This window comes from Phyllostomus discolor, chromosome X (assembly GCF_004126475.2).
Source record: "Phyllostomus discolor isolate MPI-MPIP mPhyDis1 chromosome X, mPhyDis1.pri.v3, whole genome shotgun sequence".
NCBI lineage: Eukaryota > Metazoa > Chordata > Mammalia > Chiroptera > Phyllostomidae > Phyllostomus > Phyllostomus discolor.
In genome coordinates, this window is record NC_050198.1 from 58,428,901 (window position 1) to 58,455,480 (window position 26,580).

Consider the following 26,580-nt stretch of genomic DNA (forward strand, 5'->3'; position numbering starts at 1 on the left):
TTCCGTGTAACCTCAGGATCGCTGCCAGGCTGGGTGGGGAGTAGGCTGGAGCAATTGCTGCAGGAGAATTCCCCAAATAGTCTCTGGTTTCACTTTTTCTTTTTGAGAAATTCCTCCTACTCAAGCCTGCTGCTCCATAAAGCTGCCTAGCCTCTCACACAGCCCAATTCTCCAGCCAGACCAGGACTATCAGGGTCAGGGCCTGTCACTGAGAGACTCTCAACACTGCCTGCGTTCACAGACTCCGTGGGTACTCACAGCTGCTGTGTGTTTGCCACTAAGTCCTTATTCCCCTCTCTGTGACTTCAAGTAACCAGGTCTCTCTGCGTGCTACTTAAACCTTGTTTGCCCGTGGAAGGAGCAGTCGACCAGGCTCTTTCCCAAGGGCTCTGTGGCAAACCCAGCAGCGGGTTCTGGGCCTGGGGCTGCAGCTGCCCTTGTCCCGGTGCTGGTCCCTGGGACCTTATTGTCCTGAAGCACTCTTCTTACCATCTGGTTTTTCAGTGTCTACTATAATCTTTGGTCTCTTATTTTTATATATGCTGGGGTACTGTTGGCTCTTTGCTCTGTTCCTCCGTAGATAGGGTAGATTTTTCTCCCATATGTAAGGGGAAGTGGAATTTGCTCCCTTCCACCTCACCGCCATCTTCCTCTTCTTTAGATAACTGTCTTTAAAGTTTCTTTTCATGTGGAAGTTGAAACTGGGTTTGTGACATCATCAGAGATGCTCAATTTACAGGCAAGAATAATAGGTCAAAATGTCACTGTTAAATGTCATTCTAGCAAAGGCCTTGCAACTGGATGTCTTCCCAAAAGACAGTCTCGCAGACTCAGTGACTGGGTGTGGGTTATGTGAATTAACATATTTGTTCTTCTGTTTTCATAGTGTATAAGCCTATGACCTCATTACCTGAGTGATTATTTACACTATATAGGGCTCACTTCAGAAGCCCATTTACATTGCTGCTTTCTGAAACTCAATGGTTTGGCTGGATTAAGTGGTTGGGTTGGTGAATATGGGGTGGTCTGTGGGCTTCACTTTAAAACTGTTTACCTTTTCAGCCTTAGTGACTTGGACAGAAAGAATCCAAAGGTGGTAAAAAGGGGGGAAATCTGAAAATATTCCCCTTAGCCCAAGCTAAATATAGTAAGCAAAAGGGCTGTGGGCAGGTGTGATATGCCTTGCACAACTTCCTCCAGAGAAGCCAATCCTTTCCTAATGTGGGACATTGTAGAATTGGCTCCTAACTTTGTCATTTAGTAGTTATGGGTTTAATTGTGCCTTCTAACTCTCTGGCCAAATTTGTCACCTCCAGAGTATGACAAGTATGCTAACTTGTCCAGCAGTGTCAACATTTGGACATCAAGTGTGCCACTCCTCAGGGACTGCTAACTCACTTGTACTCTGCAAGGTCCCCTTGCATGAATGCCACCCTCTGCTACATGCCTCCTTTGTGTTAGGGATCTCTGGGTCTAGGGGTAGGTAGGACTATGGCCATGGCTAGCAGGAAGTAACTTCAGAAGATTATGAGACCTTCACCCATTGTCCTTTGTAAGATTACAATGGGTCCAGAGGTCTAGAAGTTGGAATTGTAATGAGGTACAGAGCATAAGTCCCATGAAAATAGGAGAACCCCCTGCAAACCTTGATTGGGGGAAGAGGGTAGTGGCTGTTATGGCATTTAAAATACTTTTCATAACAATTTCAAGTTAATAGCCATGCCTTTCTGAAGGGAAGAGGGCTGCCACTCCGGGCAAATTGTATACACAACTAAAAATGCTCAGGGAATTGTGACATAGTTGGGGGAGTTCATAAAGTGCCTGTGTGAGAAGCAGGAGGCTGATGCCCACCCCAGATGTCAGTGCATTGCTGGGAACTTTTGTGCTGACTAAAGATGGCAGCCAAAAGAAGGTAACTGAGGAACTGGCAAAAATGCTGCACACTAACTCACCATAGAAAGGGCCAGATATGAGGTCACACAGGAAGTTGTGGGCCGACCATTTAGATGAGGTAGGGCTAAAAGAGAAGAGGAGAAGCCACATAGTCTGGAGTAAGAGAGAGGTGAAAGAGAACCATGAAGTCTGGAGTGAGTGAGGAATGGGGTCTGAAGGCCAGAGGTCTCACGAGTTGCCAGAAATGACAGTGTGGTGGGGGACCTGCTGAGTCATCTGGATTTGGGTCTGACTGGAGAAGACAGCACTGTGGGGAACCTGCTAGCCACTGGATTTGTAAGAGATGCCTGGAGCTGAACTGTGACCAGGAATGCTGAGATGCAGACTTCTGCTTTTCTGAAGGACAGTACCTCTGAGTGGTGTATATTGAAACTGGCCTGGTTTGGCAAAGGGAGGCAGGACTATGTGTTTTGGGGTGGTTTTTAAAGGGAATGGGATTTAACAGCAAAAATCTGCCATTATTCTAAACTGTATAACCTTTGAATAAACAACCCTTTTCCTTTTTCACCAAACGTTGGCATTTGGAGTCAGGTTTCTTATCTTTGGGTGATCGAACCCCACAGCTGTTTCAGAACAGCATTGTCAGGGTTGCATAACAAGGGCACAGCAAAATAAATCAAAGTGAGGTACAACTTTTTTCCCGGTTAAATAGTCAGGAATCTAAAATATTTATAACAAGCAGTGTGGTTTGAATTTGGGGATCTGGGTTCTGTTGTACTGTGAAAGAGAAGAGTCTCCCCAACATCTTGTTTCCCTGTGCCTCAGGGTTGTTTCCTTTATAAAATAAGAAGTTTCCTGTAGGTGGAGTAGAGATTGCTTATGTTTCTTTGTTATTTTGTGTATTTACAAGCACAATACATGTTTATTATACAATAGATCAAAATACAAAACAGAAAAGGAGATAATACCCCAAATATAGTGTGCTAAGATAAGTCCTATTAATGTTTTCATTTGCATTATATTCCCCAGGAAGTTTTCTTATGCAGGAATTTATATATTTATGCATATATGTATATATATTTATGTATAAAAGATAAGATCACATTTTCATTTTTAAATCTGCTTATATCACTGTAGTAGGTTTAATTATGTCACCCAACAAGATATGTCCAAGCCTAAACACCCATACCTCTGAATGTGGCCTTTTTTTGAAATATGGTCTGAGCATATGCAATTAATATCAAGGTAATATTGGATTTAGGGTGGACCCAATCCCAATGACTTGTCCTTATAAGAGACAGAAAAGTGAAATTTCACACACATACACACACATCACACACAGAAGACCCTGTGAAGGTGGAGGCAGAGACTGGAGTTCTGCTGAAGCATGCTCCTGCCAATTCACTGATTTCAGACTTTTGGTTTCCAGAGATGTGAGAGAAAAAAAATATCTGTTGTTTTAAGCCATGAATTTCATTATAATTTGTTATGGCAAATTTAGGAAACTAATACACTCAGTAGCAACATACCACAAATGTTCTGATTGTGAATAAACAGTCTAAATTCTATTATTTCATGGCTGCAGGATTGGAAAGATCAATAAAGATAGAGAAAAATAAATTGGCTAAAATGTATTATGTGTTAAGTACTTTTTATGTATGAGTCTTTCAGTGCTCAGAGCACCTCTATGAGATTAGACATTGTTGCTTATCCTGATTTTATAGATGATTAACTGAGGGACAGAGACATAAGGATTTGGCCCAGGACTTCACAGTTAGGGGGCAAGACAGCTTGGGTTTGTACCCAACACATTATGCTGTGGAGCCTGGGAGCTTGCCAAAGATTTCTTGCTAAGTGACAAGAGCAGTCCGCACAAGGATGCATATTTTAGGTTGACATTAATAGTAACACTATGTTAATGTTTATACAAAATACCTGGACCTAGTGACAAAAAGATGACTTCCAACCTTGGTGAGATTACATTCATTGCAATCATGGGGGGCAGAAGCTACAGTGCTGTGAGATAAGTAGAGTCAGTGGGGAGTGAAGAATGTTAGCAGAGAATGTAGAAAACTCTTTTTGGAACTTTGATTTAAAGGGTGGGAAAGAGAGAGACAGAGGTATGTATTGATTCTGTGGGCAAATGGAGGTTACGAAACCAAGGCGGGGGTTAAATTTTTTTTTCTATTTCTTGAAACTTGAGCAAATTAAAATAAATTTTAATCTTATTTTAGAGAGGGGGAAGGGAGAGAAAAGAGAGGGAAAAACATCAATGTAAAGAAAATATTAATTCCTTTCCTTCTGCCTTCTGCCAGAGCCCCTATGGGGCAGAGAACAAAGCCCACAACCCAGGCATGTGTCCTGACTGGGAACTGAACTCGTAACCTTTTGATTTACATGATGACACCCAGCCAACTGAGCCACACCAGCCAGGGAAGAACTTGAGCAAGTTTTAAAGTTTATGTACAGGAGCTATCTCATATCAGATTTAACTCTTAGATTTGCCCATATTTCCCTATTACTTGCCTCCAGTATAATAGTATGGGCTTTTAGTTTAATATACACTTAGCGATTAGTGATGAAATGAAAAAAATGAACAATTGTACTCAAATAAATGTTAGTAATTTTTCAATTTTTGCCTCTCAGGGAGGCAGCAGATGATTCAAGTCCTGGTGTGATGTGACTGTAATTATTCTAAAGTTTGTTTTTACTTTTTGTCTTGAATCCTCTTGGTTTCTGAGTGATTTAAACCCTGGCAGCTGCCTTTCATGGTCTTGGGGTGTTTTTCATTTCATTTTTTCAATTTTGAACATATTCTAAATGGAGAATATAGTAAGAATTGTGTGAAAACAAAGGAGAAGTCTTTGTAAACTAAAACTCAGCTACTGAGTTAGTGTGTATGGTTTGTGACACATACATACTAACAAACAGATTGGCTGGTAATTGAAACTGCATTATGTAAATTTATAAATGAACTCTTTAAACATGTCAAAATATGCCAAAACCTCAAGCATAAGTAAGATGCAAATATGAATCCTGAAAATTCATATCAAGTGGAAAACATAATATGCTAAAGATGCGCAATATGATTTCTCTTTTGGAAAAGACCATGAGTGTGTGTAAGTGTCTATGTTCATGTATCCCTCACCTACAGCTAGAGAGGAGGCACATTTTTGGCAACAAACCCCTTTGGGTTTGGTGTTCAGGCCAGTGAGAGGCAAGATAATGTCATTTTATAAATCTGCTTTCACGTGTTGTTTGAAATATTGTATTCAGGAAAAAAAGGTATTTTGATGACAATTTCAAAGCAGAAATACTTGTAAATAGATTTAGAAATGTAATGTAGACATGTATTCATTCCTTTAAAAATCATCCTTTTATTCAATTATATTGAAAAACAAAGTAGGAAAAAGAAAACTGAAAGTGTTTGTTCCCACATATATGTGAGTTTCTAGGTCTCTAGTTCTATCACCTAAAACATGTGCACTGGTGAGTCCTTCTCTTCAGTTCCAACCTAAGCTGGACTTCCAATCTCAAGTAAATATCTCAGAAAATGAGGGATACAGCTGAATGTCTCCCAGGAGGTTAAAAGAATTCAATAAAACCCTGGCTGAAACTATTAGTCCAATATCTGAATCTCTATCCCTTCCTCCCCTTTGCTGAGATCTTTGGTCTGAGACTCAGAACTAATGTACTGTATCTAGGTATCTGATGATATCCATCTCTATTTTTTCTTTTGTATACAAAAAAGGACTTTAGTTAACAAAGGGAAATAAGTGTCATCAAACTGTTTTTTTTTTTGTACTAAGATACCAATTCTGTTTGGAATATTCATGTTTATTAAAGCAGTTCCATCTATTTTTGACCCCAAATCTATATCACATTCATTGATTTGTCTCTTCCTTCACCAGTGTAGGTTGAAGTGTCCATAAAGTAGAGGGGTACCCTCCAGAGTGCAGGGCATTCACCATCTATTTCCCCACCTCTGTATAGGCTGCCCAGTTCTCCTCCCACCCCATGTCTGTCATTCCCTGTTCATGACACTAGACACAGATGTCCAGACCCCATTCTAAGTTCCCACAATCTCTCCTGTGCCTGTCCTGTGCTGCCTTACTCTAGTCCACTGCCAAGGTCTGTTATTTCCACCTGGTGTTTTAATGTGTGCAAGTTACTGAGTAAATATTTTGACAGTTGTTTTACACCTACCAGTTTTTTTTTCCCAGACAAAATTAGATTCACTCTGCACATAGGTTCAAAAGCTAAGGTTTGAGTCAGATATTGTGTTTGTTCCTGGCTGACCCTTTACATACAGGAGTTTGGTACTATCTCTTGACAGAATCCTGAACTGCAGCTTCAATATGGCAGAGCAGGAAAGTGGGAGGGAATGGGCTGTGGCCCAGACTCACCAGACAGAGCTTTCTGGAAACCCAGGTGGAAAGGGGACATACACAGTGTACAATGGTACTGAAATGTCCAGATAGAAAGTGCAATCTCTTGCCACATTGAAGAGAAATATTTATGGGAATGGAACTAAAAGATCATTTTTTAAAAATTTTTACTCTTTGAGACCTCTGGTTAAATAGTTAGAGATTTATATTAGCAAAAATGGATCAGGACCACTTCTGATCTTTGTAACCTGATTTTGCAATTATTATACCTATTTTCATGTAAATATATTTTTATGATTGCATTTTAAGTATTTAAAAAATTTTTATTGTATATAATTGGTGTTTCATCATATAATGCTCCAAATTATTTTACCAGGACCTAAATGATAAAAATTTAGTTCTCTTACCATATTTTCTGTTAAAACAATAGTATACTTAATGGTCTTGCTTATATATATATATATATATATATATATATATATATATATACAAATATCTTTGTAAATATTTATAAGTTCTTGGAAATGTTCTTTATAAATAAGAAAAATGTAATATTTTAAATTAATGCAACATTGGAAATACCACTACTAATTTATATTCCTCACAGTATTGTAAGAAAGTGCCTGTTTCTGCACACATCAAGGATTATGTGGATCACGATTTTTCTGATAGGCAACAAACCATCTCTCCTCATTGTTATGATTATAACTTGTTTTTGTTGCCTTTCTAGAATTCCATCCTATGGATGTGACATAATCAATTCTCACAACCCTGTGTTACAGAGTGTTTCTGACATTCCTCGTCATCAACACTGTGGATAACATCTTTTCAGTATCTGTACACTGCTAAAGGACACCGTTCAAGACACATTTCCCATGGGTATATGCACAGGTGAGATGAATATGTCCTCTATGCATCCAGAAAATTGTATGGGGAGAATTCTAGTATTGTGATAACAGAACCCATTTGGTGTGTGTGTGTTTGTGTGTGCGTGCACACGTGCCGACAATCACATTTTCCCATTTCTTTCTGCCCCTTCATGGCATTGCTTCCCTTTTGGTCTCCCTTCCTAAATTCAGACCCAGAAATGAAACTAGGGAATTATCAGGATGGTAATCCATAAAGCCAAATCCTTATCAACATCCTTAATCATGTCTTTTAAAAAAAAAATATTTTACTGTTATTCTATTATAGTTGTCTCAATTTTTCCCCTTTGCCTCTGTCCACCCAGCACCCCCACTCCCTCAGGCAACCCTGACACCCATATCCATGTCCATGGGTCCTTCATATATGTTCTTTTGCTTATCCCTTCACTTTCTTTCAAGCAGTCCCCACCTCCCCTTCCTTTCTTAAAATTGTCAGTCTGTTCCGTGTTTCTATGCCTCTGACTCTATTTTGCTCATCAATTTGTTCATTACATTCCACATGTAAGTGAAATCATTCAATATTTGTCTTGAAGGTAAACTTCTGACAGGCAAATTGTTGCTGCAAGGGGTGTATGCCTATGTAGCCCTTTGAGAAGTCCAGCCATACTGACACCTGGAAAGGTAATTCCAGTGTAGTCTCCCCTAAGCAAAGTCATGTTAGAAAAGCCACAAAAGAATGAAGAAAGTAGTAATGCTGACAACATGTCACACAGACCACACTCTGGACTCTGTCACAGACCCACTCTGAAATCACTGCCACAGCCGGAAGATATGTAAGTAATGAAATGTAAATCAAACTTTGCACACAAGTGCAATCTGAGTAGTATGCATGGGGGAAGGTCATTGCTTGGAGGAACACAGGACATAGAGTCAGCAGGCCTTGGATACACCCACAGTCCTATATAAAGTAATATTTATGTAAAACATGTGCACCTAAGGCCTTTGTATGAAAAAGATTGATTGTTATTGTGGTAAAACAGAATACCAGGACAATATCAAAATTTTAACGGCTTTCTCACAATGTAATTTACAGAGAACAAAATTCACAAATTTTAAGAGTACTCTTTGATGATTTTTGATAACTATGTAGAATTGTACAATAATTACCACAATTGAATTTTAGATGTTTTCATCATCCTATACATTTCCACTGTGCTTTAGTAGTCAAAGTCCACATCCATTCCCAGCCCCAGGAACCATAGATATGTTTCCTCTATATGGACTTTCCTATTCTGGACATTTAATTTAAGTGGAATCATACAGTATGTGGTCTTTTGCATATTCTGCATCTTTCACTGGCATAATATTTTCAAGGATTATCTATATTGTAGTATGTATCAGTACTTCATTTCTTTTTATTGCTTAATAATATATCACAGTTTATCCATGATGGACATTTGGGTTATTTCTACTTTTGGTTATTATTATGAATAATAATGCTCTGTCTATTCATACAGTAGTTTTTATATAGATATGTGCTTTAATTTCTCTTCGTTGTGACCTAGGAGTGGAATTGCTGGGTCATATGGTAACTCTGTTGCACCATTTGAGGAACTGTCAGATGGTTTTCTGCAGGCATTGTCTCTTATTTTTCTCATGATTGGATTTTGGTTATGGGTTTTGAGAAAGAATACCCCAGAGTTGAAGTGTCTTTCTTGTCATATCATATCTGGAAGGACGATATACCAACATGACATCACTGGGCCACTTGAGATGTTGATCTTCATCACTGGGTTAAGGTGGTGTTTTCTGACTTTCTCCAGTGTGTAGTTACTATTTTCCCTTCATCTACTCTTTTCTTCAGCAGTGAGTCAGTAAGTTGGCCTGCCCTCAAGGGTGAGAGGCAGATTTCAGGTTCACCTCATGGATGCAGGGTATCAACAAATATTATTTGAAATTATCAGTTGTTGGGGACCACTCTGTGTGGTTTCTGAGATTGCAGATCCCCAAGAGCAAGCCCTGAAAGGGGCTAGTAAGTCTCCCTGGAAAACCAGTAAAAACGCAGGTGGCAGACATGACTTGACTACACTCTAACACTGAGGGTTCCCATGAGAATCAGGCCTGATAAATACATTGTATCTTTTGAAGCTTGCTCTGCTTTGTTTTGTATAGCCCTGGTGATATAAACCAGATGTTTAAGCTCAAGGCATAAGGAGTAAACTGCAAACTCCTTATCTCATGAAATATATTTTTAAAGACCCTCTGGTGTCAGCATGACTAACAGACCCTGACCTATGGCAAATCTCTGTATTCTTTCAATTGTTATCTATAGATAATACCTGCTTTTGTTTGACTATAACCTTTTTGACATGGATTGATGAACTATGCATATATGCTGTATACACCTACACATACCATTCCCAATAAAAACCATTTGGGAAAAGAGTTTGGGGCATTCTCCACTAGAGGGAATTGCCACCCCTTTTCTCACCAGAACAGTAAGATTGTGTCTGGGACAATTTATTTCTCATCCATGGTGGACAGGAGGAGCATACTGCTGGATAGAGTTCCTCCCACAATCAGTAAAGACCATTTGTCTCTCTCACTCATTTCATTATTAACTTGAATATTTATATAATTATTTATATCAGTGTGCTTTTTAAAAAATATCTATTTTATTTTGTTTAGAATCATTCTATTCTTTTTTCCTGGTTAAAAATGTTTAATTTTTGTTGCATTGTTGAATTTAAGTGTTATTTTAACACTTCATTGGATATCATTTTACATGAATTGATTACTTTAAATTTTAATTTTTTCTTTGTTTATTGTTGTTCAAGTACAATTGTCTCTTTTCAGTCTAGACTCTTTTATTTTTCAAACCAGAAAACTTCATGACCTGCATTTATGCATCACTTGACTAATGGGAACCTCCAGTGAGAGCAGTTCCCTCCCCACCCCATTGTCCAAAGGCCAAGACAACCTGAACTTGCAGCCCCTGAGCTCCAACCACTGCTTTCAAGTGTGGGAAGGTGACGAGGGTTCAGCCAATAAGAGACTTTCTTGGATGTTCAGAATTTGTTTGGCACTTGCTTATTGTTTTTTTTTTCCTTTTAATCATGGAGGTATAAGGACATGAATCATATCTCTCCTCCCTTGCAGAAAATTGGGAAAATGATGGTGACCCATTAAGATAATAAGGTGGCATTTTTTATTTTTCCTCAAAAGATTTGAATGGTGAGTTATTGTTTTCATTTTCACGTACGTGTGTTTGACAAATAAAGCCTGCCAAAATAACTCGGCACAATGAAAATTACACCTCAACCCTGGCTGATGTGGTTCAGTGGCTTAAGAACTGAAAGGTCACCAGTTCTACTGATTTGCAGTGAGAACACATGCCTGGGTTGCAGGCCAGGTTCTGTTGAGGGTTGTGTGTGAGAGGCAACCAATTGATGTTTCTCTCGCACATCACTGTTTCTCTCCCTCTCTTTCTCCCTCCCTTCCCCTCTAAAAAATAAATAAAATCTTTAAAAAATTATACCCCAGTTCAATGCATAGTAAAATGGGATTAGTCTTGATTTTATTGCTGATATAACCAAACTGTTCTCTTTAATCACAGACACTGATTATCTGTAGAAGCATTATGCATATGTATATGTGTGTTTGTGTGCATGTGTGTGTGTGTGCAGTTTAGAGGAAAGCAAGGATAAAGAAAATTCTAGATACATGGAGAGGAAATCAGACTAATCCGTTAGAACAACACTAAGTCTTTTAGTACTTAATAAAAATGGTCTTTATAATGACACGCAAAAAATAAAATAGACAGAAGACATTGAAATTATGCTTAGTTCTACTAATGAGGCTAATCCTTGTTGGTTGGTATTTCAGAAAAGGTCTGTGTGGTAAAATGTACACATAACAAAAACCTATGCAGATTATCACACAAAAATATTTCTAAACACAGTTAAACATTCTTGTATGGGAAGTGCTATGGTCTGAATGTTTGTGTCGCTCCCAAATTCATATGTTATAATCCTAACCCCTAAGGTGATGGTAGTAGGAGATGGGGTCTCTGGTAGGTAGTTAGGTCATGAGGGCAGAATCCTCTTGAATGGGATTAGTATTCTCACCAAAGAGACCTCCAGCCTTGGTCAATGTGGTTCAGTTGGTTGGAGCTTTGTCCTGTAAACTGAAAGGTCGTGGATTTGATTCCCTTTCAGGGCACATACCTGAACTGCAGCTTGAACATAACAGAGCAGGAAGGTGGGAGGCCAAGGCTGTGACCAACCCCTATGTTCTCCAGTTAGCTTTCTGGACATCTGGGTGGATTGGGGACATACTCAGGGTACAGGGATACTAAGGGATTCATACTGCAAGTGCAGCCTCTATTTTTTGGAGGGACTGGTCCTTTATTTTAAAAAGACATTTGTCACTTTTCAGTACCAAATAGCTGCACTAATGCTTTCTATTTCTCCCAATCAACCCCAAGCAAACCACACCAAAGGAGAGTACATTTTAAGCCAATAAGCTGTAGGATGCGCACCTAACAGACCTCGCAGAAACCTTACCAAAAATGGAGTACTGAGTAAGGAAAGAAAATTAAAGATCAGCATACTGTCAGCCTAGACTGTAGAGAGCTTTCAGAGCCAGGTGAGATGGCCAGTGCACGCCAACCCCCAAAAAGCAAAGTTTCAAAATAATATAAAATTTAAAAAACAGTGTTGTACATATATTATTCAAGATTTTTCTATCACTAACTGATACAAAACATGAGATGGCAGTTTTAGAGATAGCAGCTTCAGATCCAGAGAAGGTGGTCAGATGATTTTAATATGGCCAAATCAGTGGCAAAAACCTAATTTTCTTTCTTTTAAGGAGGCATGAGAGCAAATAACTGGTCACTTCAACATTAGAGGCACATGATCAATTTTATGAATTCATTGAGAAGGGGTTAGAGATGGGGCAAGGATTTGGTCTCAGACAGGGAGGTCTCACCATTATAATTTGTTTGGTCACTTCTGATAAAAAAAGTTACCCCAAAATACCTTAAAACTGAAATCTGAACATGACTTTTTTTTTTTTTTTTTTTTTTTTTTTTTTTTTTTTTTTGGCTAACACCTTCTGGAATGACCTTTGTGGTTTGACTGATACTCTGCACAAAGCAATGACTCTCCATAGTGGGGTCTTTCTCTGGGCTCTGTTTGGCTCTCACTAAGGCAGGCCCATATCTCTTTCCCTCTTCTATGGAAAGGGCAATATGGATTAAGCTAAAAAATTACCTTCTAAAAGTGAGAAAGGCTTTAAACTGCTGCTTGAAAACTGTGGAATTATTTTGAATATTTTACAAATGGTTGCTACAACAATGACAAAAAAGGTGATTATAAAATGTGTACATCACAACATGCTTTTAAAGACACTGTATTGTGCTCACATTCCTTTAAATGTTGTTCCTAAGGGTGCTCAGCCTCCAGCTGAACCAAACTGATAGTTCGGCAAAAAAGACATGTGAGTGGGGGGAAGTGAAAGGAGAAAGCAGATTTTCAGTTAAAGATCAATCCTCAGTTTAAAGGTCAGCTGCTGGCAGGCTGGCCTCAGGCAGAGTCAGGGTCAGAGGGTGGAGCAGCAGCATGGCAGGACTGGGGTACTCTACATCTCATTCAGGTCATGCAGAGTTTGGTCCAGCACCCTTTGTGTACAGAGGTGTTTTTCTTTGGTGCATTTCAATTTATCTTACAAATCATCAACTGTCTTTTCCTGACCTCTCAACTACTATTGATTTCTCAACAAAATCAGCACAGGTCTCTGCCTCCTTGAGTTTATCAGTAAGAATCTTTACCTCTTTTTAATATTTGCTTTCTTTTTTAGAGTACTTTTCTTTGGCAGCCCTCAGACACTTGAAAGAAGACCCTGAAGATCCATCAGTCTGATCTGCTTATCCATCTCTCTGCAACAGGACACTGCCAGCTCAGCTTGCTCCTCTGTGTGTTCCAAGTCTCTTTCAATAATCACTGACTTATGAGCCACTCCTTCATACTTTCCATCTTCCTCTTCTGCAATGTGCTTAGCTTCTTTGGGTTGGATTTCCTGGAATTCCACCTTTTCTTCATCTTTTAAAGCTTGGTTTTCAATAATCTTCATACCTCTCTCACTTTCATCAGCAGCATTCTTAGCTTCCTCCAGCTTTTGCAGGGCAATGGTCAGGCCCTCCTGAGCATGGTCCAGCTTCTCTTCAATCAGCTGGATCCTATATTCAAGGAGGCCACCTCAGCGTCAACCTGTCCCTGGGCCTGTATTTCTCCCTCCACTTCCTGCTGGAGGCACTCAGCCCTCTCTGCATCATTGGTGTGTTGCTGCAGAACTTGGGTCTTGCATTTTATCACCACGATGGTGGTGATCCCGGTCATGTTGCCCAAACAGCTTCTCCTTCTGTTTGGTTTCCTGCCTCCTTCTGTGCAGCCTCTTATGTTGAAGAAAAAGATCTGTGTGAATGGAAGTAAAAGATCATTTTTTTTTGCCCATGAATTGACAGATTAATAAAACAATAGAAAATAGCCACATAAGCCAAATATATTTAAAAGTTTAGAATGTGACTAAAGCAATATTTCAAATCAGTGGACATATGATTGAAGATTTAAGAAGTGGTATTGAACCCTGGATTGTGTGGCTCAGTGCATTGAGCACCGGCTTGCAAATCAAAAGGTCACAGGTTCTATTCCTGGTCAGGGCATATGCCAGGATTGCACGCCAGGTCCCCAGTTTGGGGCATGTGAGAGGCAACCAATGGCATGCCAATGTTTCTCTCCCTCTCTCAAGGTTTCTCTCTAAAAATAAATAAAATCTTAAAAAAAAAGAACTGGTATTAAGATAGTTAGATAACTGTAAGTTTAAACAGGTAAAAAGTGATCCATTTTCTCCATATTACAGCATGATAAATCCTAAACAAGTTTGAATCAAATATAAAAAATAAATCCATATAAGTATAAGTAGAAAATATAGGTGAATTAATCTATAATCTGGAAGTGGAAGGAACTGTCCTAAGTTTGAATCAATATCCCTACAAATATGACAACTGTGCATGGCAGAAAAATGCTAGTCATTCATTTTTATTTTTTAAAATATATTTTATTAATTATGCTATTAGAGTTGTCTCCTTCCCCCCTTTAATCCCCTCTTCCCTACACACCCTATCCAATTCACATCCCCCCCCACTTACTTCATGTCCATGGAACATAAATAAAAATTCTATGACTTCTCTATTTCCTATACTATTCTTAACCTCCCCCTGTCTATTTTGTACCTGCCAGTTATGCTTCTTATTCCCTGGACATTTTATCCCATTCTCCCTCCTCCCACCCCTGCTGATAACACTCCATGTGATCTCCATTTCTGTGATTCTGTTCCTGTCTTTGTTTGTTTAGTTAGTTTATTATTTTTCTGTTAAGTCGTTGATAGTTGTGAGTTTGTTGTCATTTTAGTGTTCGTAGATTTGATCTTCTTTTTTTTTTTTTCTAAGTTAAGTCCCTTTAACATTTCATATAATAAGGGCTTGGTGATGATGAACTCCTTTAACTTGACCTTATCTGGGAAGCACTTTATCTGCCTTTCCATTCTAAATGATAGCTTTGCTGGATAGAGTAATTTTGGTTGTAGGTCCTTGCATTTCCTGACGTTGAATACTTCTTTCCAGCCCCTTCTTGCCTGCAAGGTTTCTTTTGAGAAATCAGCTGATACTTTTATGGGATTCTTTATAGGTAACTATCTCCTTTTATTTTGCTGCTTTTAAGATTTTATCCTTATTTTTAACCTTGGGTAATATAATTATGATGTGCCTTGGTGTGTGCTTCCTTGAGTGCAACTTCTCTGGGGCTCTCTGAGCTTCCTGGACCTCTGGGAGTCTATTTCCTTTGCAAGATTGGAGAAGTTCTCTTTCATTATGTTTTCAAATAAGTTTTCAATTTGTTGCTCTTCCTCTTCTCCTTCTGGAATCACTGTGATTTGGATGTTGGAGCACTTAAAGTTGTCCTGGAGGTTCCTAAATCTCTCCTCATTTTTTTGAATTCTTGTTTCTTCATTCTGTTCTGGTTGAATGTTCATTTCTTTCTTCTGCTCCAAATTGTTGATTTGAGTCCCAGTTTCCTTCCCATCATTGTTGGTTCCCTGTACATTTTCCTTTATTTCATTTTGCATGGCCTTCACTTTTTCCTCTATTTTGTGATCATACCCAACCATTTGTGTGAGCATCCTGATTACCAGTGTTTTTGAACTGTGCATCTCATAGGTTGGCTATCTCTTCATCACTTAGTTCTATTTTTGTAGTTTTGATATGTTCTTTCATTAGGGCCATAATTTCTCGTCTTGGCACAGCTGTTACCTTATAAAAGGCAGAGCCTTAGGTATTTGCTAGGGTGGAGCAACTCATGTCACCGAGTTGTGGTGTTGTCTGTGGGGGAGGGGTCAGAGAGGGAACAATGTCACTTGCTCATCTCTCAATGGATTTCAGTAACTTCCCCCACTATCCACAAGCAAATTAAACCCTTCTGGTGCTGATTCCTGGGTGGATGGGTTTGTGTACATTCTAGGACCTGGTGGGTCTCTCCAACAAACTCTCCTGTGAGGCTGGGAATTTCTCCCACTGCCACATCTCCCACAACTGCCAGAGGTTTTGAGGCTTCATTTCCCAAGCTGCAACCCTGGGTTGTGCAACTGTCTCACTCCCCAGTTGTTTTTCCTGGCTATCCACATGCAAATATGGGACCACCTGGTCCACCACCCACCACCTTGACTGTTGCAGTCCACCAGCTGCTGCCTCACGCACCTGGTCCTCCAGCTCTGCCTTGCCGTGCATTCTCTCTGCCCCAGCTGCCGGTCTCTGCCACTGATACTGGTCTGGATAAATGTTTCTTCTTTAACTCCTTGGTTGTTGGACTTCCACAGAGTTTTATTTTCTGGCAGTTCTGGTTATTTTATGTTTTTAAATGTGTTTTGTCCTTTTGGTTGTGCAAGGAAGCAAAGTATATCTATCTATGCCTCCATGTTGGCCAGAAAGTCCAGAACATTCTAGTCATCTAAAGACACTTGGGGAAAAAAACTTGCATCTAACATCTTTAGCAAAGCATTGCTATCCCTGTTGTGTAAATGCTTATCAATAGAGGGGCATTGAAAACAACAGCCTTATCAAAGATGTAATAAATATAACCAGTTAACAGAAAAAATGTTGCCTTTAAACATGTGAAAACAGTCTCAAGCTTTCTTGAATTAAGAGAGATGCAATTAAAACTATACTAAGACACCATATTTTTTTATTGAATTTATTGAGGTGACACTGGTGAATAGAATTATGTATGTTTCAGGTGTACAATTATATAATGTGTCATCTGTATATTCTATTATGTATTCACCACTCCAAGTCTTCTTCCATCACCATTTATTCCCCTTGTACCTTCTTCTACCTCCCCCATCTCCTTTCCCTCTGCTAATCATCATACTGTTGTCTGTGAAGATATACCTTAACTTTTAGATTGGCAAAGATCCAAAGGTTTGTCAACACATTCAGAAAGTGAGGGTGTGGAAAAACATGTCTTTTCACACACCTTGCCCACAAGAGTGCAAAATGATATCACTGTAGTAGGCTTAATATTTGTTGCCAAGATATCAGTTCCTAATCTCTGGAACCTATAATTATTATCTTATGTGGAAAAGGGTCTTTGCAGATCTGATTAAACTAAGGATGCTATAATGGGGAAATTATCCTGGCTTACCCAGATGGGCCCTAAATACAAACCTAAGTGTCCTTATATGAAAAACACAGAAGGGGAGTTGATATAGACAGAAGGAGAAAAGGCAATATGAGCAATCAGGCAGAGGATAGAGTAATGGAGCCACAAGTCAAGGAATGTTAGCAGTCATAAAAAGCTACAAGAGACAAAGAGCTGAGTCATATGGTGGTTGTAAGACAGGCATTGTAAGAAATGGCTAAACTGTTTTTCTAATGTGGTCTCACCATTTTTCATCACCACCATCACTGTATGAGAGTTCCATCCTCTAAAACATTACTGAGACTTGGTGTCATTATTCTTTTTTAATTTTGGCCATTCCCAGAGGTGTGTGATGGTATGACATGTCCCTAATGACTAATGATGATCAACATCTTTTCATGTGCTTATTTGACATTAGTATATGTTCTTTGATGAGTTTTCTATTCAAATCTTTTGCCCACTTATTTATTGAAGTGTTTTCTTCCTATCGACTTTTACTGTACATGTTTTTTATCTTCTTTTTCCTAGATAAGTCCCTGTAACATTTCATATAATAAGGGCTTGGTGATGATGAACTCCTTTAACTTGACCTTATCTGAGAAGCACATTATCTGCCCTTCCATTCTAAATGAAAGCTTTGCTGGATACAGCAATCTTGGATGTAGGTCATTGCCTTTCATGACTTGGAATACTTCTTTCCAGCCCCTTCTTGCCTGTAAGGTCTCTTTGGAGAAATCAGCTGACAGTTTTATGGGCACACCTTTGTAGGTAACTCTCTCCTTTTGTCTTGCTGCTTTTAAGATTCTCTCCTTATCTTTAATCTTGGCTAATGTAATTATGATGTGCCTTGGTGTGTTCCTCCTTGGGTCCAACTTCTTTGGTACTCTCTGAGCTTCCTGGACTTCTTGGAAGTCTATTTACTTAGCCAGATTGGGGACATTCTCCTTTATTATTTGTTCAAATAACTTTTCCACTTGTTGTTCTTCCTCTTCTCTTTTTGGTACCCCTATAATTCGAATTTTGGAACATTTAAAGATATCCTGGAGGTTTCTAAGCCTCTCCTCATTTTTTTTTTAAATTCTTTTTTCTTCATTCTTTTCTGTTTGGGTGTTCCTTTCTTCCTTCTGGTCCACTCCATTGATTTGAGTCCTGGTTTCCTTCCCATCACTCTTGGTTCCCTGTACATTTACCTTTATTTCACTTAGTGTGGCCTTCATTTTTTTTCATCTAATTTGTGACCAAATTCAACCAATTCTGTGAGCATCCTGATTAGCAGTGTTTTGAACTGTGCATCTGATAGGTTGGCTATCTCTTCGTCACTTAGTTGTATTTTTTCTGGAGCTTTGATCTGTTCCTTCATTTGGGCCATTTATTTTTTCTTGAAGCACCTGTTACATAGTGAAGGGCAGAGCCTTAGGTGTTCACCAGGGTAGGGCAGCCCAGTTGCTGGCTTCTGACACTGTACGTGGGGCAGGCATCTGAGAGGGAACAATGGTGCTTGCTCTGCTCTCTGTGGGATTTAAGTCACTTTCCCCACTTCCTGTAAGCAAATTGGACCCTTCTGGTGCTGATTCTTGGGTAGGTGGGTTTGTGTATGTCCTGAGGCCCTGTGGGTCTCTCCAATGAACTCTCCTGTAAGAATGGGAGCCTCTCCCTGTGCCTCAATCCCACAGGTGTTTTCAATTGGTGTTTTGAGGTTTTATTTCCTTGTGCTGGGACCCTGGGTTGTGTGGTCTGTCTCGCTTCCCAGTTTCGCCTGGTTTATCTGTGTGCAAATGTGGGACTGGATGTACTGCGCCCCTCTACAATCTGCCACCTGGCTGGGTCCACCAGCTGCTTCTTTGCACACCCGGGGTCAGCCAGCCACCCTGCTGTGAGCCCTGTCTGTCCAGGTTCCCCAACTCCACCCCTCCTGTCTGTCCGGATGAATGTGTCTACTTCAACTCCTTGGTTGTCAGACTTCCATACAGTTCAATTTTATGTCAGTACTGGTTGTTTTTTTGTTTTTAAATTGTTTTTGTCCTTATTTTGGTTGTTTAAGGAGGCACAGTGTGTTTACCTATGCCTCCATCTTGGCCAGAAGTTCTTCTTATTGACTTTTGTGAGATTTTTTTTCACTTTGGACACAAGTTCTCTGTCAGAAATATGATTTACAAATATTTTCTCCTGGTCAGTGGCTTATCTTTTAATATTCTGAACAGTGTCTTTGGAAGAGCAGAAATTTTTAACTTCAAGGGAGTCAAATTTATTGATTTGTGTACTTATGAATTATGGTTTTGGCATCAATTCTATGAAATCTTCACCTAACTCAAGATCACACGGATTCCTCCTGTGTCCTTTCCCATGAATTTTAAGTTTTATATTTAGGCCTATAATCAATTTTGAGCTGACTTTTGTATATGGCGCAATACATGGATCAAAATTTATATTTGTACCCATGGATATTCATTTTCTCAGCCCATGCGTTGAAAAACTCTCCTTTTTCCACTGAATTGCCTTTCCAACTCTGTTAAATACCAGTTATCCATACAGGTGTTGGTCTATTTCTGGACTGTTTGTTCTGTTCAATTGATCTACTTGCCTACCTTGATGCCCATTCCATATTGTCATGATCACTGAAGATTTGTAATGACTCTTAAAATCAGGTAGTTTTCATCCTCTAACTTTGTTGTTTTTCACAGTCCAGGTCCTTTGCATTTCAACATAAATTTTAGAATCAACCTGTCAACTTCTGAAAAACAAATGTCTGCTAAGGTTTTTGTTAGGATTCTACCAAATCTATACATTACTTCAGAATAGATATCTCAACAATACAGAATCTTCTGATGCATGAAGATGATATGTCCCTGCATCTATTTAGACCTTCTTTAATTTTTATCAGCAATATTTCATAGTGTTCAATGTACAGAACTTACACGTATGTGAAGAGATTATTCCTAAGTATTTTCTATTTTTCAGTGCTACCATGAATGACAGTATCTTACCATGGAAAAATATGTCAGCATGCCCTGGCTGGTGTGGCTTGGTGGATTGAGTGCCAGCCTGTGAACCAAAGGGTCACCAGTTCGATTACCAGTTAAGGCACATGCCTGGGTTGCAGGCCAGGTCCTCCAGTGGGGGGCGGCATGCCAGAGGGTGCCACACATTGATGTTTCTCTTCCCTTCTTTCTCCCTCCCTTCCCCTCTCTAAAAATAAATAAAAAAGAGAAAAAGAAAAAATATTTCAGTTGCCAAATGTCAAAAAATAAGCATTTAGGAATATTTTGAATGAAATGTCAAGCTCTGGGAAAGGTACTTAATATATAACATGCTTGCATTTCCTTATCAGCTTTTAGAGGTTATTGGCAGGTATTGTCTAGGGAGACAACTATCTCAGAGAAAATTCTATAGGTGATCTCCAGAAAAATCTATCTTTAAAATAGCTTAGTAGCTTTCAACTTATATGTGTCTTTAGAATTGAATCTCTTGAGTTGTACCGTTATTTTTACCTCCTTAGGTATCTCACCATGATGAATTCCTGGTATCTTGGTTTGGGAGAAAAAGAAAGAGAGCATGGATGTATGTGGGTGTGTATGTATGTATGCATATGTATATAAATTGCTAAAGCTTCCAGAAATATTTATAGTAAAGAATACTGTACTTGAGTTTAGTTATTGTGTGTTACATCAGCCATGTTCAGTCCCCAGTGCATATTAAGAACACAAATAAGGGGGCTTGCTGTTTGTTTTATTTCCTAGCTTTCCTTGGCCAGCATGGTTGCCATGGTGATTCAGTGACTGACACGGGATTTGGTGCAGGCTGATCATCCAGTCAGGTCTCTTGCCTGAATCACTTGTTACTATGATAGTTGTCAAGTGTTGTTTTTCCAATTCTGTCAGTCCTTCAAGATTTATGAGTTGGGACATGACTGTATGGTAGACCTCCTTCTCCTCTAAGATTTATTTTTTATGTATTTATTCAAGTATTTATATCAGTATGACTCATAGATTCCTTTTTCTCCAAGTGTTTTTACTCTTATTATGTATGTTGATGATAAAGTTGTCTCAGAATTGACCAATATTAGGCATATCAAGTTGGCCTCTGTGTCCATTTGATGCCTCCATAGAAGTTTTTCAGCATATTGTTTATTTTGTCAGACTGAGTATCTCTTAATCTGTAGAAACAAAGTCATGGTGCTCACCTCAGAGCATTGCTTTGAGAATTTAAAGAGAAAAAGTCTAAAGTAGCACCCTACAGTATGTCTCCCAAAATGTTAGGTCCACATTCTAACTTCATTCTGACAGTGTGATACTTCTGATATTTTTTAGGTATATGTTATTGTTTATGCTATTACAGTTGTCCCATGTTTTTTCTCCCTTTCATCCCCCTCCTCCCTGCATACTCCTACCTTCCAGCATTCCCTCCCCTTAGTTCATGTCCATGGTTGTACACATAAGTTCTTTGGTTTCTCCATTTCCCCTACCCCTGTCTATTTTGCACCTAACTATTATGCTTCCTATTCCCTGTACCTTCCCCTCCCCCCTTCCTCCTCCCCACTAGTAACCTTCCATGTGATCTCCATTTCTGTGATTCTGTGCCTGTTCTATTTGTTTGCTTAGATTTTGTTTGTTTTTTTTAAGTTCAGTTATTGATAGTTGTGAGTTTGTTGTCATTTTACTGTTAATTGTTTTTTATCTTCTTTTTCTTAGATAAGTCCCTTTAACATTTCATATAATAAAGGCTTGGTGATGATGAACTCCTTTAACTTCACCTTACCTGGGAAACACTTTATCTGCCTTTCCATTCTAAATGGTAGCTTTTCTGGATGGAGTAATCTTGGATGTAGGTCTTTATAGGGAACTGATCAGCATGGCAATGGCAAATGTAGCCCAGTATGGATCCAGAAAACCAGTCAATGCGAGGTCGCACACAAGAGCCAGGTGTGCAGATCAGCTTTCCCATGAGGAATCAGGCCTGCATTGTACCTAGGCTGCTATGAGACTTGCTTTTGCTAAAATTTTCTCACCCTGAGTTAAGACTGCAGATGTTTAATGTGTATCTCTGAAGCAACTCCCTAAAGTCTATGCTAAGCTGTCCCAAGGACAAAATGTAACCAAATCAACCATTTTAGCATTTAGTATTTGCAACTTTTTCTCCTTTCTTGTTATCTGTAAGAAGTAATCACTTAATAAATATAGAATAATGAGGACCTTCTTTGATGTAACATGACTAGAAAGCAATAAAAGCCTGTCCAGGCAAGGGTCAGGGTGCTCTCCCCTTGATAGAGTGGCAGTGCCATCCCCTTTTCTCCACAGGACTCAGTAGTTCGTGTGAATTCTTGTACTGCATCTACAACACACAGATTTCAGAGGGCCAGAGTCTGCATCAGGTCCTTGCCTTTCATGACTTTGAATACTTCTCAGCCTTTTCTTGTCCATAGGGTTTCTTTTGAGAAATCAGCTGATACTTTTATGGGATCTCCTTTGTAGGTAACTCTCTCCTTTCCTCTTGGTGCTTTTAAGATTTTCTCCTTATTTTTAATCTTGGGCAACATAATTATTATGTGTCTTGGTGTTTTCCTCCTTGGGTCCAATTTCTTTGAGACTGACTCCCTGGGCTTCCTGGACTTCCTGGATTTGCCTGCAAGTCTATCTCCTTTGCCAGACTGGTGACATTTTCCTTTATTTGTTCAGATAAGTTTTCCATTTCTTGTTCTTCCTCTTCTCCTTTTGGCACCCCCATGATTCAAATGTTGGAGTGCTTAAAATTTTCCCATAGGTTTCTAAATTTCTCCTCATTTTTTTGGCATTCTGGCTTCTTTATTTTATTCTGGTTGGATGTTATTTCTTCCTTTTGTTCCAAATCATTGATTTGAGTCCCAGTTTCCTTCCCTTCACTGTTGGTTCCCTGTATATTTTCCTTTATTTCACTTTGTATAGGCTTCATTTCATCCTTTATTTTGTGACTGAACTCAATCTACTTTGTGAGGATCCTGATTGCCAGTGTTTTGAACTCTGTATCAGATAGATTGTTTATCTCCTTGTTCCTTAGTTCTTTTTCTGGAGTTTTGATCTATTCTTTCATTTAGGCCATATTTCTTTGTCTCAGCGCATTTGTTTGGTGGTAAGGCATGGAGCCCTAATTATTTGAGGGTGGGGGCAACCCTCTTTGCTGCATTGTGGTGCTGTCTGTGGGGAAGGGGTCAGAGAGGTAACAATGCTGCTTTCTCAGCTCTCACCCCACTTTCCAGCACTTCCCTCTCTTCCTACAAGCAGATTGTGCCCTTTCAGATGCTGGTTCCTATATGGGTGGGCTTGTGTTTGTTTTAGGATCCCATAGGCCTCTCCAATGGACTCTCCTGTGAGACTGGGTGATTTTTCTGTTGCTTCAACCCACATAGATTTTTACAACCAGAGGTTTTGGGTCTTTAGTTTTCTTCACTGAAACCCTGGGTTTCACAGTCTGTCTCGCTCCCCTACTGTTGTTTCTGGCTTATCCATGCCTGAATATGGGACCATCCAGTCAGTCAGCCCCAGCTTTGCCCACATGGTCCACTTCCTTGCCTTGCCATGTGTCCTCTGCCTCCATCTCTGCCCCTCCTACCAGTCTGGATGAATGTTTCTTTAACTCCTTGGTTGTTGGACTTCCATGCAGTTTGATTTTCTGGCAGTTCTTGTTGTTATTTTTTTTAATTGGTTGTTATCCTTCTTTTGGTTGTGCCAGGAAGTGAAACATTTCTACCTACACCTCCATCTTGCCAGGAACTCTAGAGATTTTGTGATGCCTCTGATATTAACATAATAGCACGACAACCAGAGGGAGCACTTTGACAACATACCAGCAAACAAAGGTAGCCCACATGTCCATGATGTGGGAGCTTCAGTGTGAACTTGTCTAGCCCATTCTGGAAATACCCCTGAGGGCAGAGTAAAATGTGTCCATAAGGGCAGCTTGCTCCCAGAGTTTTGAAGGGAGAGAACCTGGGCTGTGCAACCACTTGTCCTTTCAGCCTCACTAATGAGGTAAATGATTTTCTAGATATATAAGGTGCTGTATAGAGAGGTTAGATATGTTTGGTTGTGGATGTCCTTCCATGTGGAAGAAAATATGAGGGATGGAGGATCAGAATTCCCCAGAAAAAAAGCGATGTTTGGTTCAACTGACAAGGTTTTTACACACTAAGGGAAAAATGTTTTAGTCCTGCCTTTCTGAAATAATTGAGAGTTCTTACTTCTTATTACATTTTTTTGGTGTATGCATTCAGTTACATAATTGTAGACAATCTCTGGGTTCTCTGTCACAGGTGGTAAACTGCTTAGTATGGTGTGTGATTTTACACATTCACCCTCCAAGCCTAGACCAACTCCAAAAACCCTAGGTACCTTCCTGAGTCTCTGTACTGAGAGTAATCCCCTCCTGTCTTTTTAAAGCAAACAAGATTCCTGATGACAGCGGCATGCTTTGTTCCACCAAACTGATCAGAGTTCCTCAATTGCCAGGGTCCCAGTCCAGTGTTCTAATTACTATTCTTTCTCACATAGCATGATGACCTGAAAAGCAAAAGAGTTTTGCTTTCAGTGAAGGGCCAGGGGGTGAAAGGGCATGCAGAGGCAATTTCAGTGTGTAGGAGCTATCTGAGCATGGGATTGCCATGGATTCTGACCTCCATGTGGCTACAGTGAAGACTTTTTAAAGAAGATAGACCTGACCTGGCTGAAAAGCAGTCCCTGTCTTCAGGTATTTGGGGTTCAGCTGAGAACATGGGTCCCCATCATGAGGGCTGAACCACCGTGGGGTTGGGGAGACAAAGATGTCCAGATCCAACTTGTCTCTTTCCTACTTTGGGGTTTGGTTCTCTGGCTGTCTCATAGGTAAAGCCTTTGTGGTATATCCCATCACCAGTGAGTGTGTTGTCCTGCTCCAGGGGTGTCCTGGAGTTACTTTTCTTATAAATTAAGAGGTAGCAGACAGAGGGCCATGGCAGAGCCCAGGATCTTGGCTCAAACACACCACAGTGTTTATGAATTCATGCATCTGCTCAGTGCATCTTTTGCTAAGGGGTCTGCACCCAGTTTGCCCACTAATTCCAAGCACACTTTGTTTTATGAATTTTCTCAATTTAGGCACAATTGTTTACTCTGGTGAAATATAACACTGTAAGTCACCGACCTCCTCCCACTACCTTGAGACCTGGCCTTTTACCCTGTCCCCATGTTGTACAGTGATTTCAGCATGTTCAGAGAGGCTGCATGACCTCAAGTGTTAGGGCCATGTTCTACATCAGTACTTACAGCCCTCAGGCCCAGAGCTAGCAACTGTCACTGTCAAACAAAAGATGCAGGATGAAGCTAGAGGCAAGGACTCTTCCCTCCTCTGCTGAGTCACAGTAACTCTTCCAAGTATCACACCAAATGTTTCTATCAACAGTCTAGCCCTTGGACAATCTCAGTGCCCTCCTAGGGATGCCCCACCACTCAGCCCTGAAGCCTGGGTCCTACTATGGCAGGGTGGGAGGGACCAGGCAGGCTCTGACACCAATCAACAAGAGCTTGATACCTTGGGGATAGGCTTCTTTTACCAGACACTTACTGGGACACTCTGCTGTCACATGACTGACAATGGCACTTGGAAAACACTAAGAGAAAAGGAAAAAGAAATACTTTAGAGATGACAGACCAAGAAGTCACATTTTAAACTGTGCCCTACCATTTGATGACAATGACTTTTGGCCAGAAGAGGACAGAGTATGGGGAAGCAAGGTGGCTGCTCCAAGCTTTATTATCTCTTTGTTCCTCAAATGCAACTCATCTCAGTTTCTAAACCTGCAGAGAAGCTGAACAAACTTAGTAGGAATGCCTGACACTCGTAGAATCGCTGCTGCTGATGTTTCCGCACCTATGCTCTCTAACAGCAGATGCTTGTTCCAAACACATGTGCATGTGCTAAAAGCATGTCTTCTGAATCATCTCAATGCTGTGTTACACTGGGGTACTTAACATGGTTCAGCAGCATCATAGTAAGTAGAAGTAGTGCTCAAACTCTCCAGTTGTCCCAACAACACTCACAGCCTTTTTTTGTTCCTGGTTCAGGATCCAATAAATGATCACATTTTGGATTGTGGGGAGAACTCAGCTACCCCACCCCCCCATTCTTCCTGTGGAAACCACAGTAAAGGATCCTGTTCCCACTGTTCCTTCCTCTCCCTCTTGACTCACTGGTGTCTCCTGTGTGGCCCTGTGGTATGGTGCGGTCTCTCCTTTTGGGGACTGAGTATAAATTGTCATTTCAATGGCAGTTGTCTCCTAATATTTACATCTTCACATCTATACAATAGTAAAATCTACATTTCAAACCAAATACAATACATTCTAACATAGTAATATTAGAGGTAGATGATAAGTGAGTGACTTTTAACAAATATTCTATATGTCTGTTTATCAAGTTTCTGGCAGAAAAACAGATATGCTCATGAGGGGTCATTGAGAAAAATTTAGTGAGAGGATAACTCACAAAAGGCTGGGTAGGGATGAAGGGAATCTACAAAGGCAGTGATCAGAGACCCCAGTACTTGGAGGCTGTGGGAGGCTTGGGAGGGGATTAGTGGTATTGGTAGAAGACACAGCCATGTCCAAATACATCCCAAAGGGATCAGAGCCTGGGAAAGAAATATCCTAACCTCTTTAGAATATCCTGTCTATACCT

The 26,580-nt window shown here is 39.9% G+C and overlaps 1 long non-coding RNA gene and 1 pseudogene across 1 annotated transcript; both read right to left on the reverse strand.

Moving 5' to 3' along the window:
- Nucleotides 1-510: 510 nt before the first annotated feature.
- LOC118498481 lies at nt 511-24,575 on the reverse strand. The gene is made up of 3 exons (XR_004900967.1): nt 24,565-24,575; nt 8,552-8,558; nt 511-655 (listed from the first exon to the last, which is right to left on the reverse strand). It is a non-coding gene; the product is annotated as an uncharacterized LOC118498481 (long non-coding RNA).
- Nucleotides 12,634-13,617, reverse strand: LOC114505110 (annotated as a pseudogene).
- Nucleotides 24,576-26,580: the final 2,005 nt, after the last annotated feature.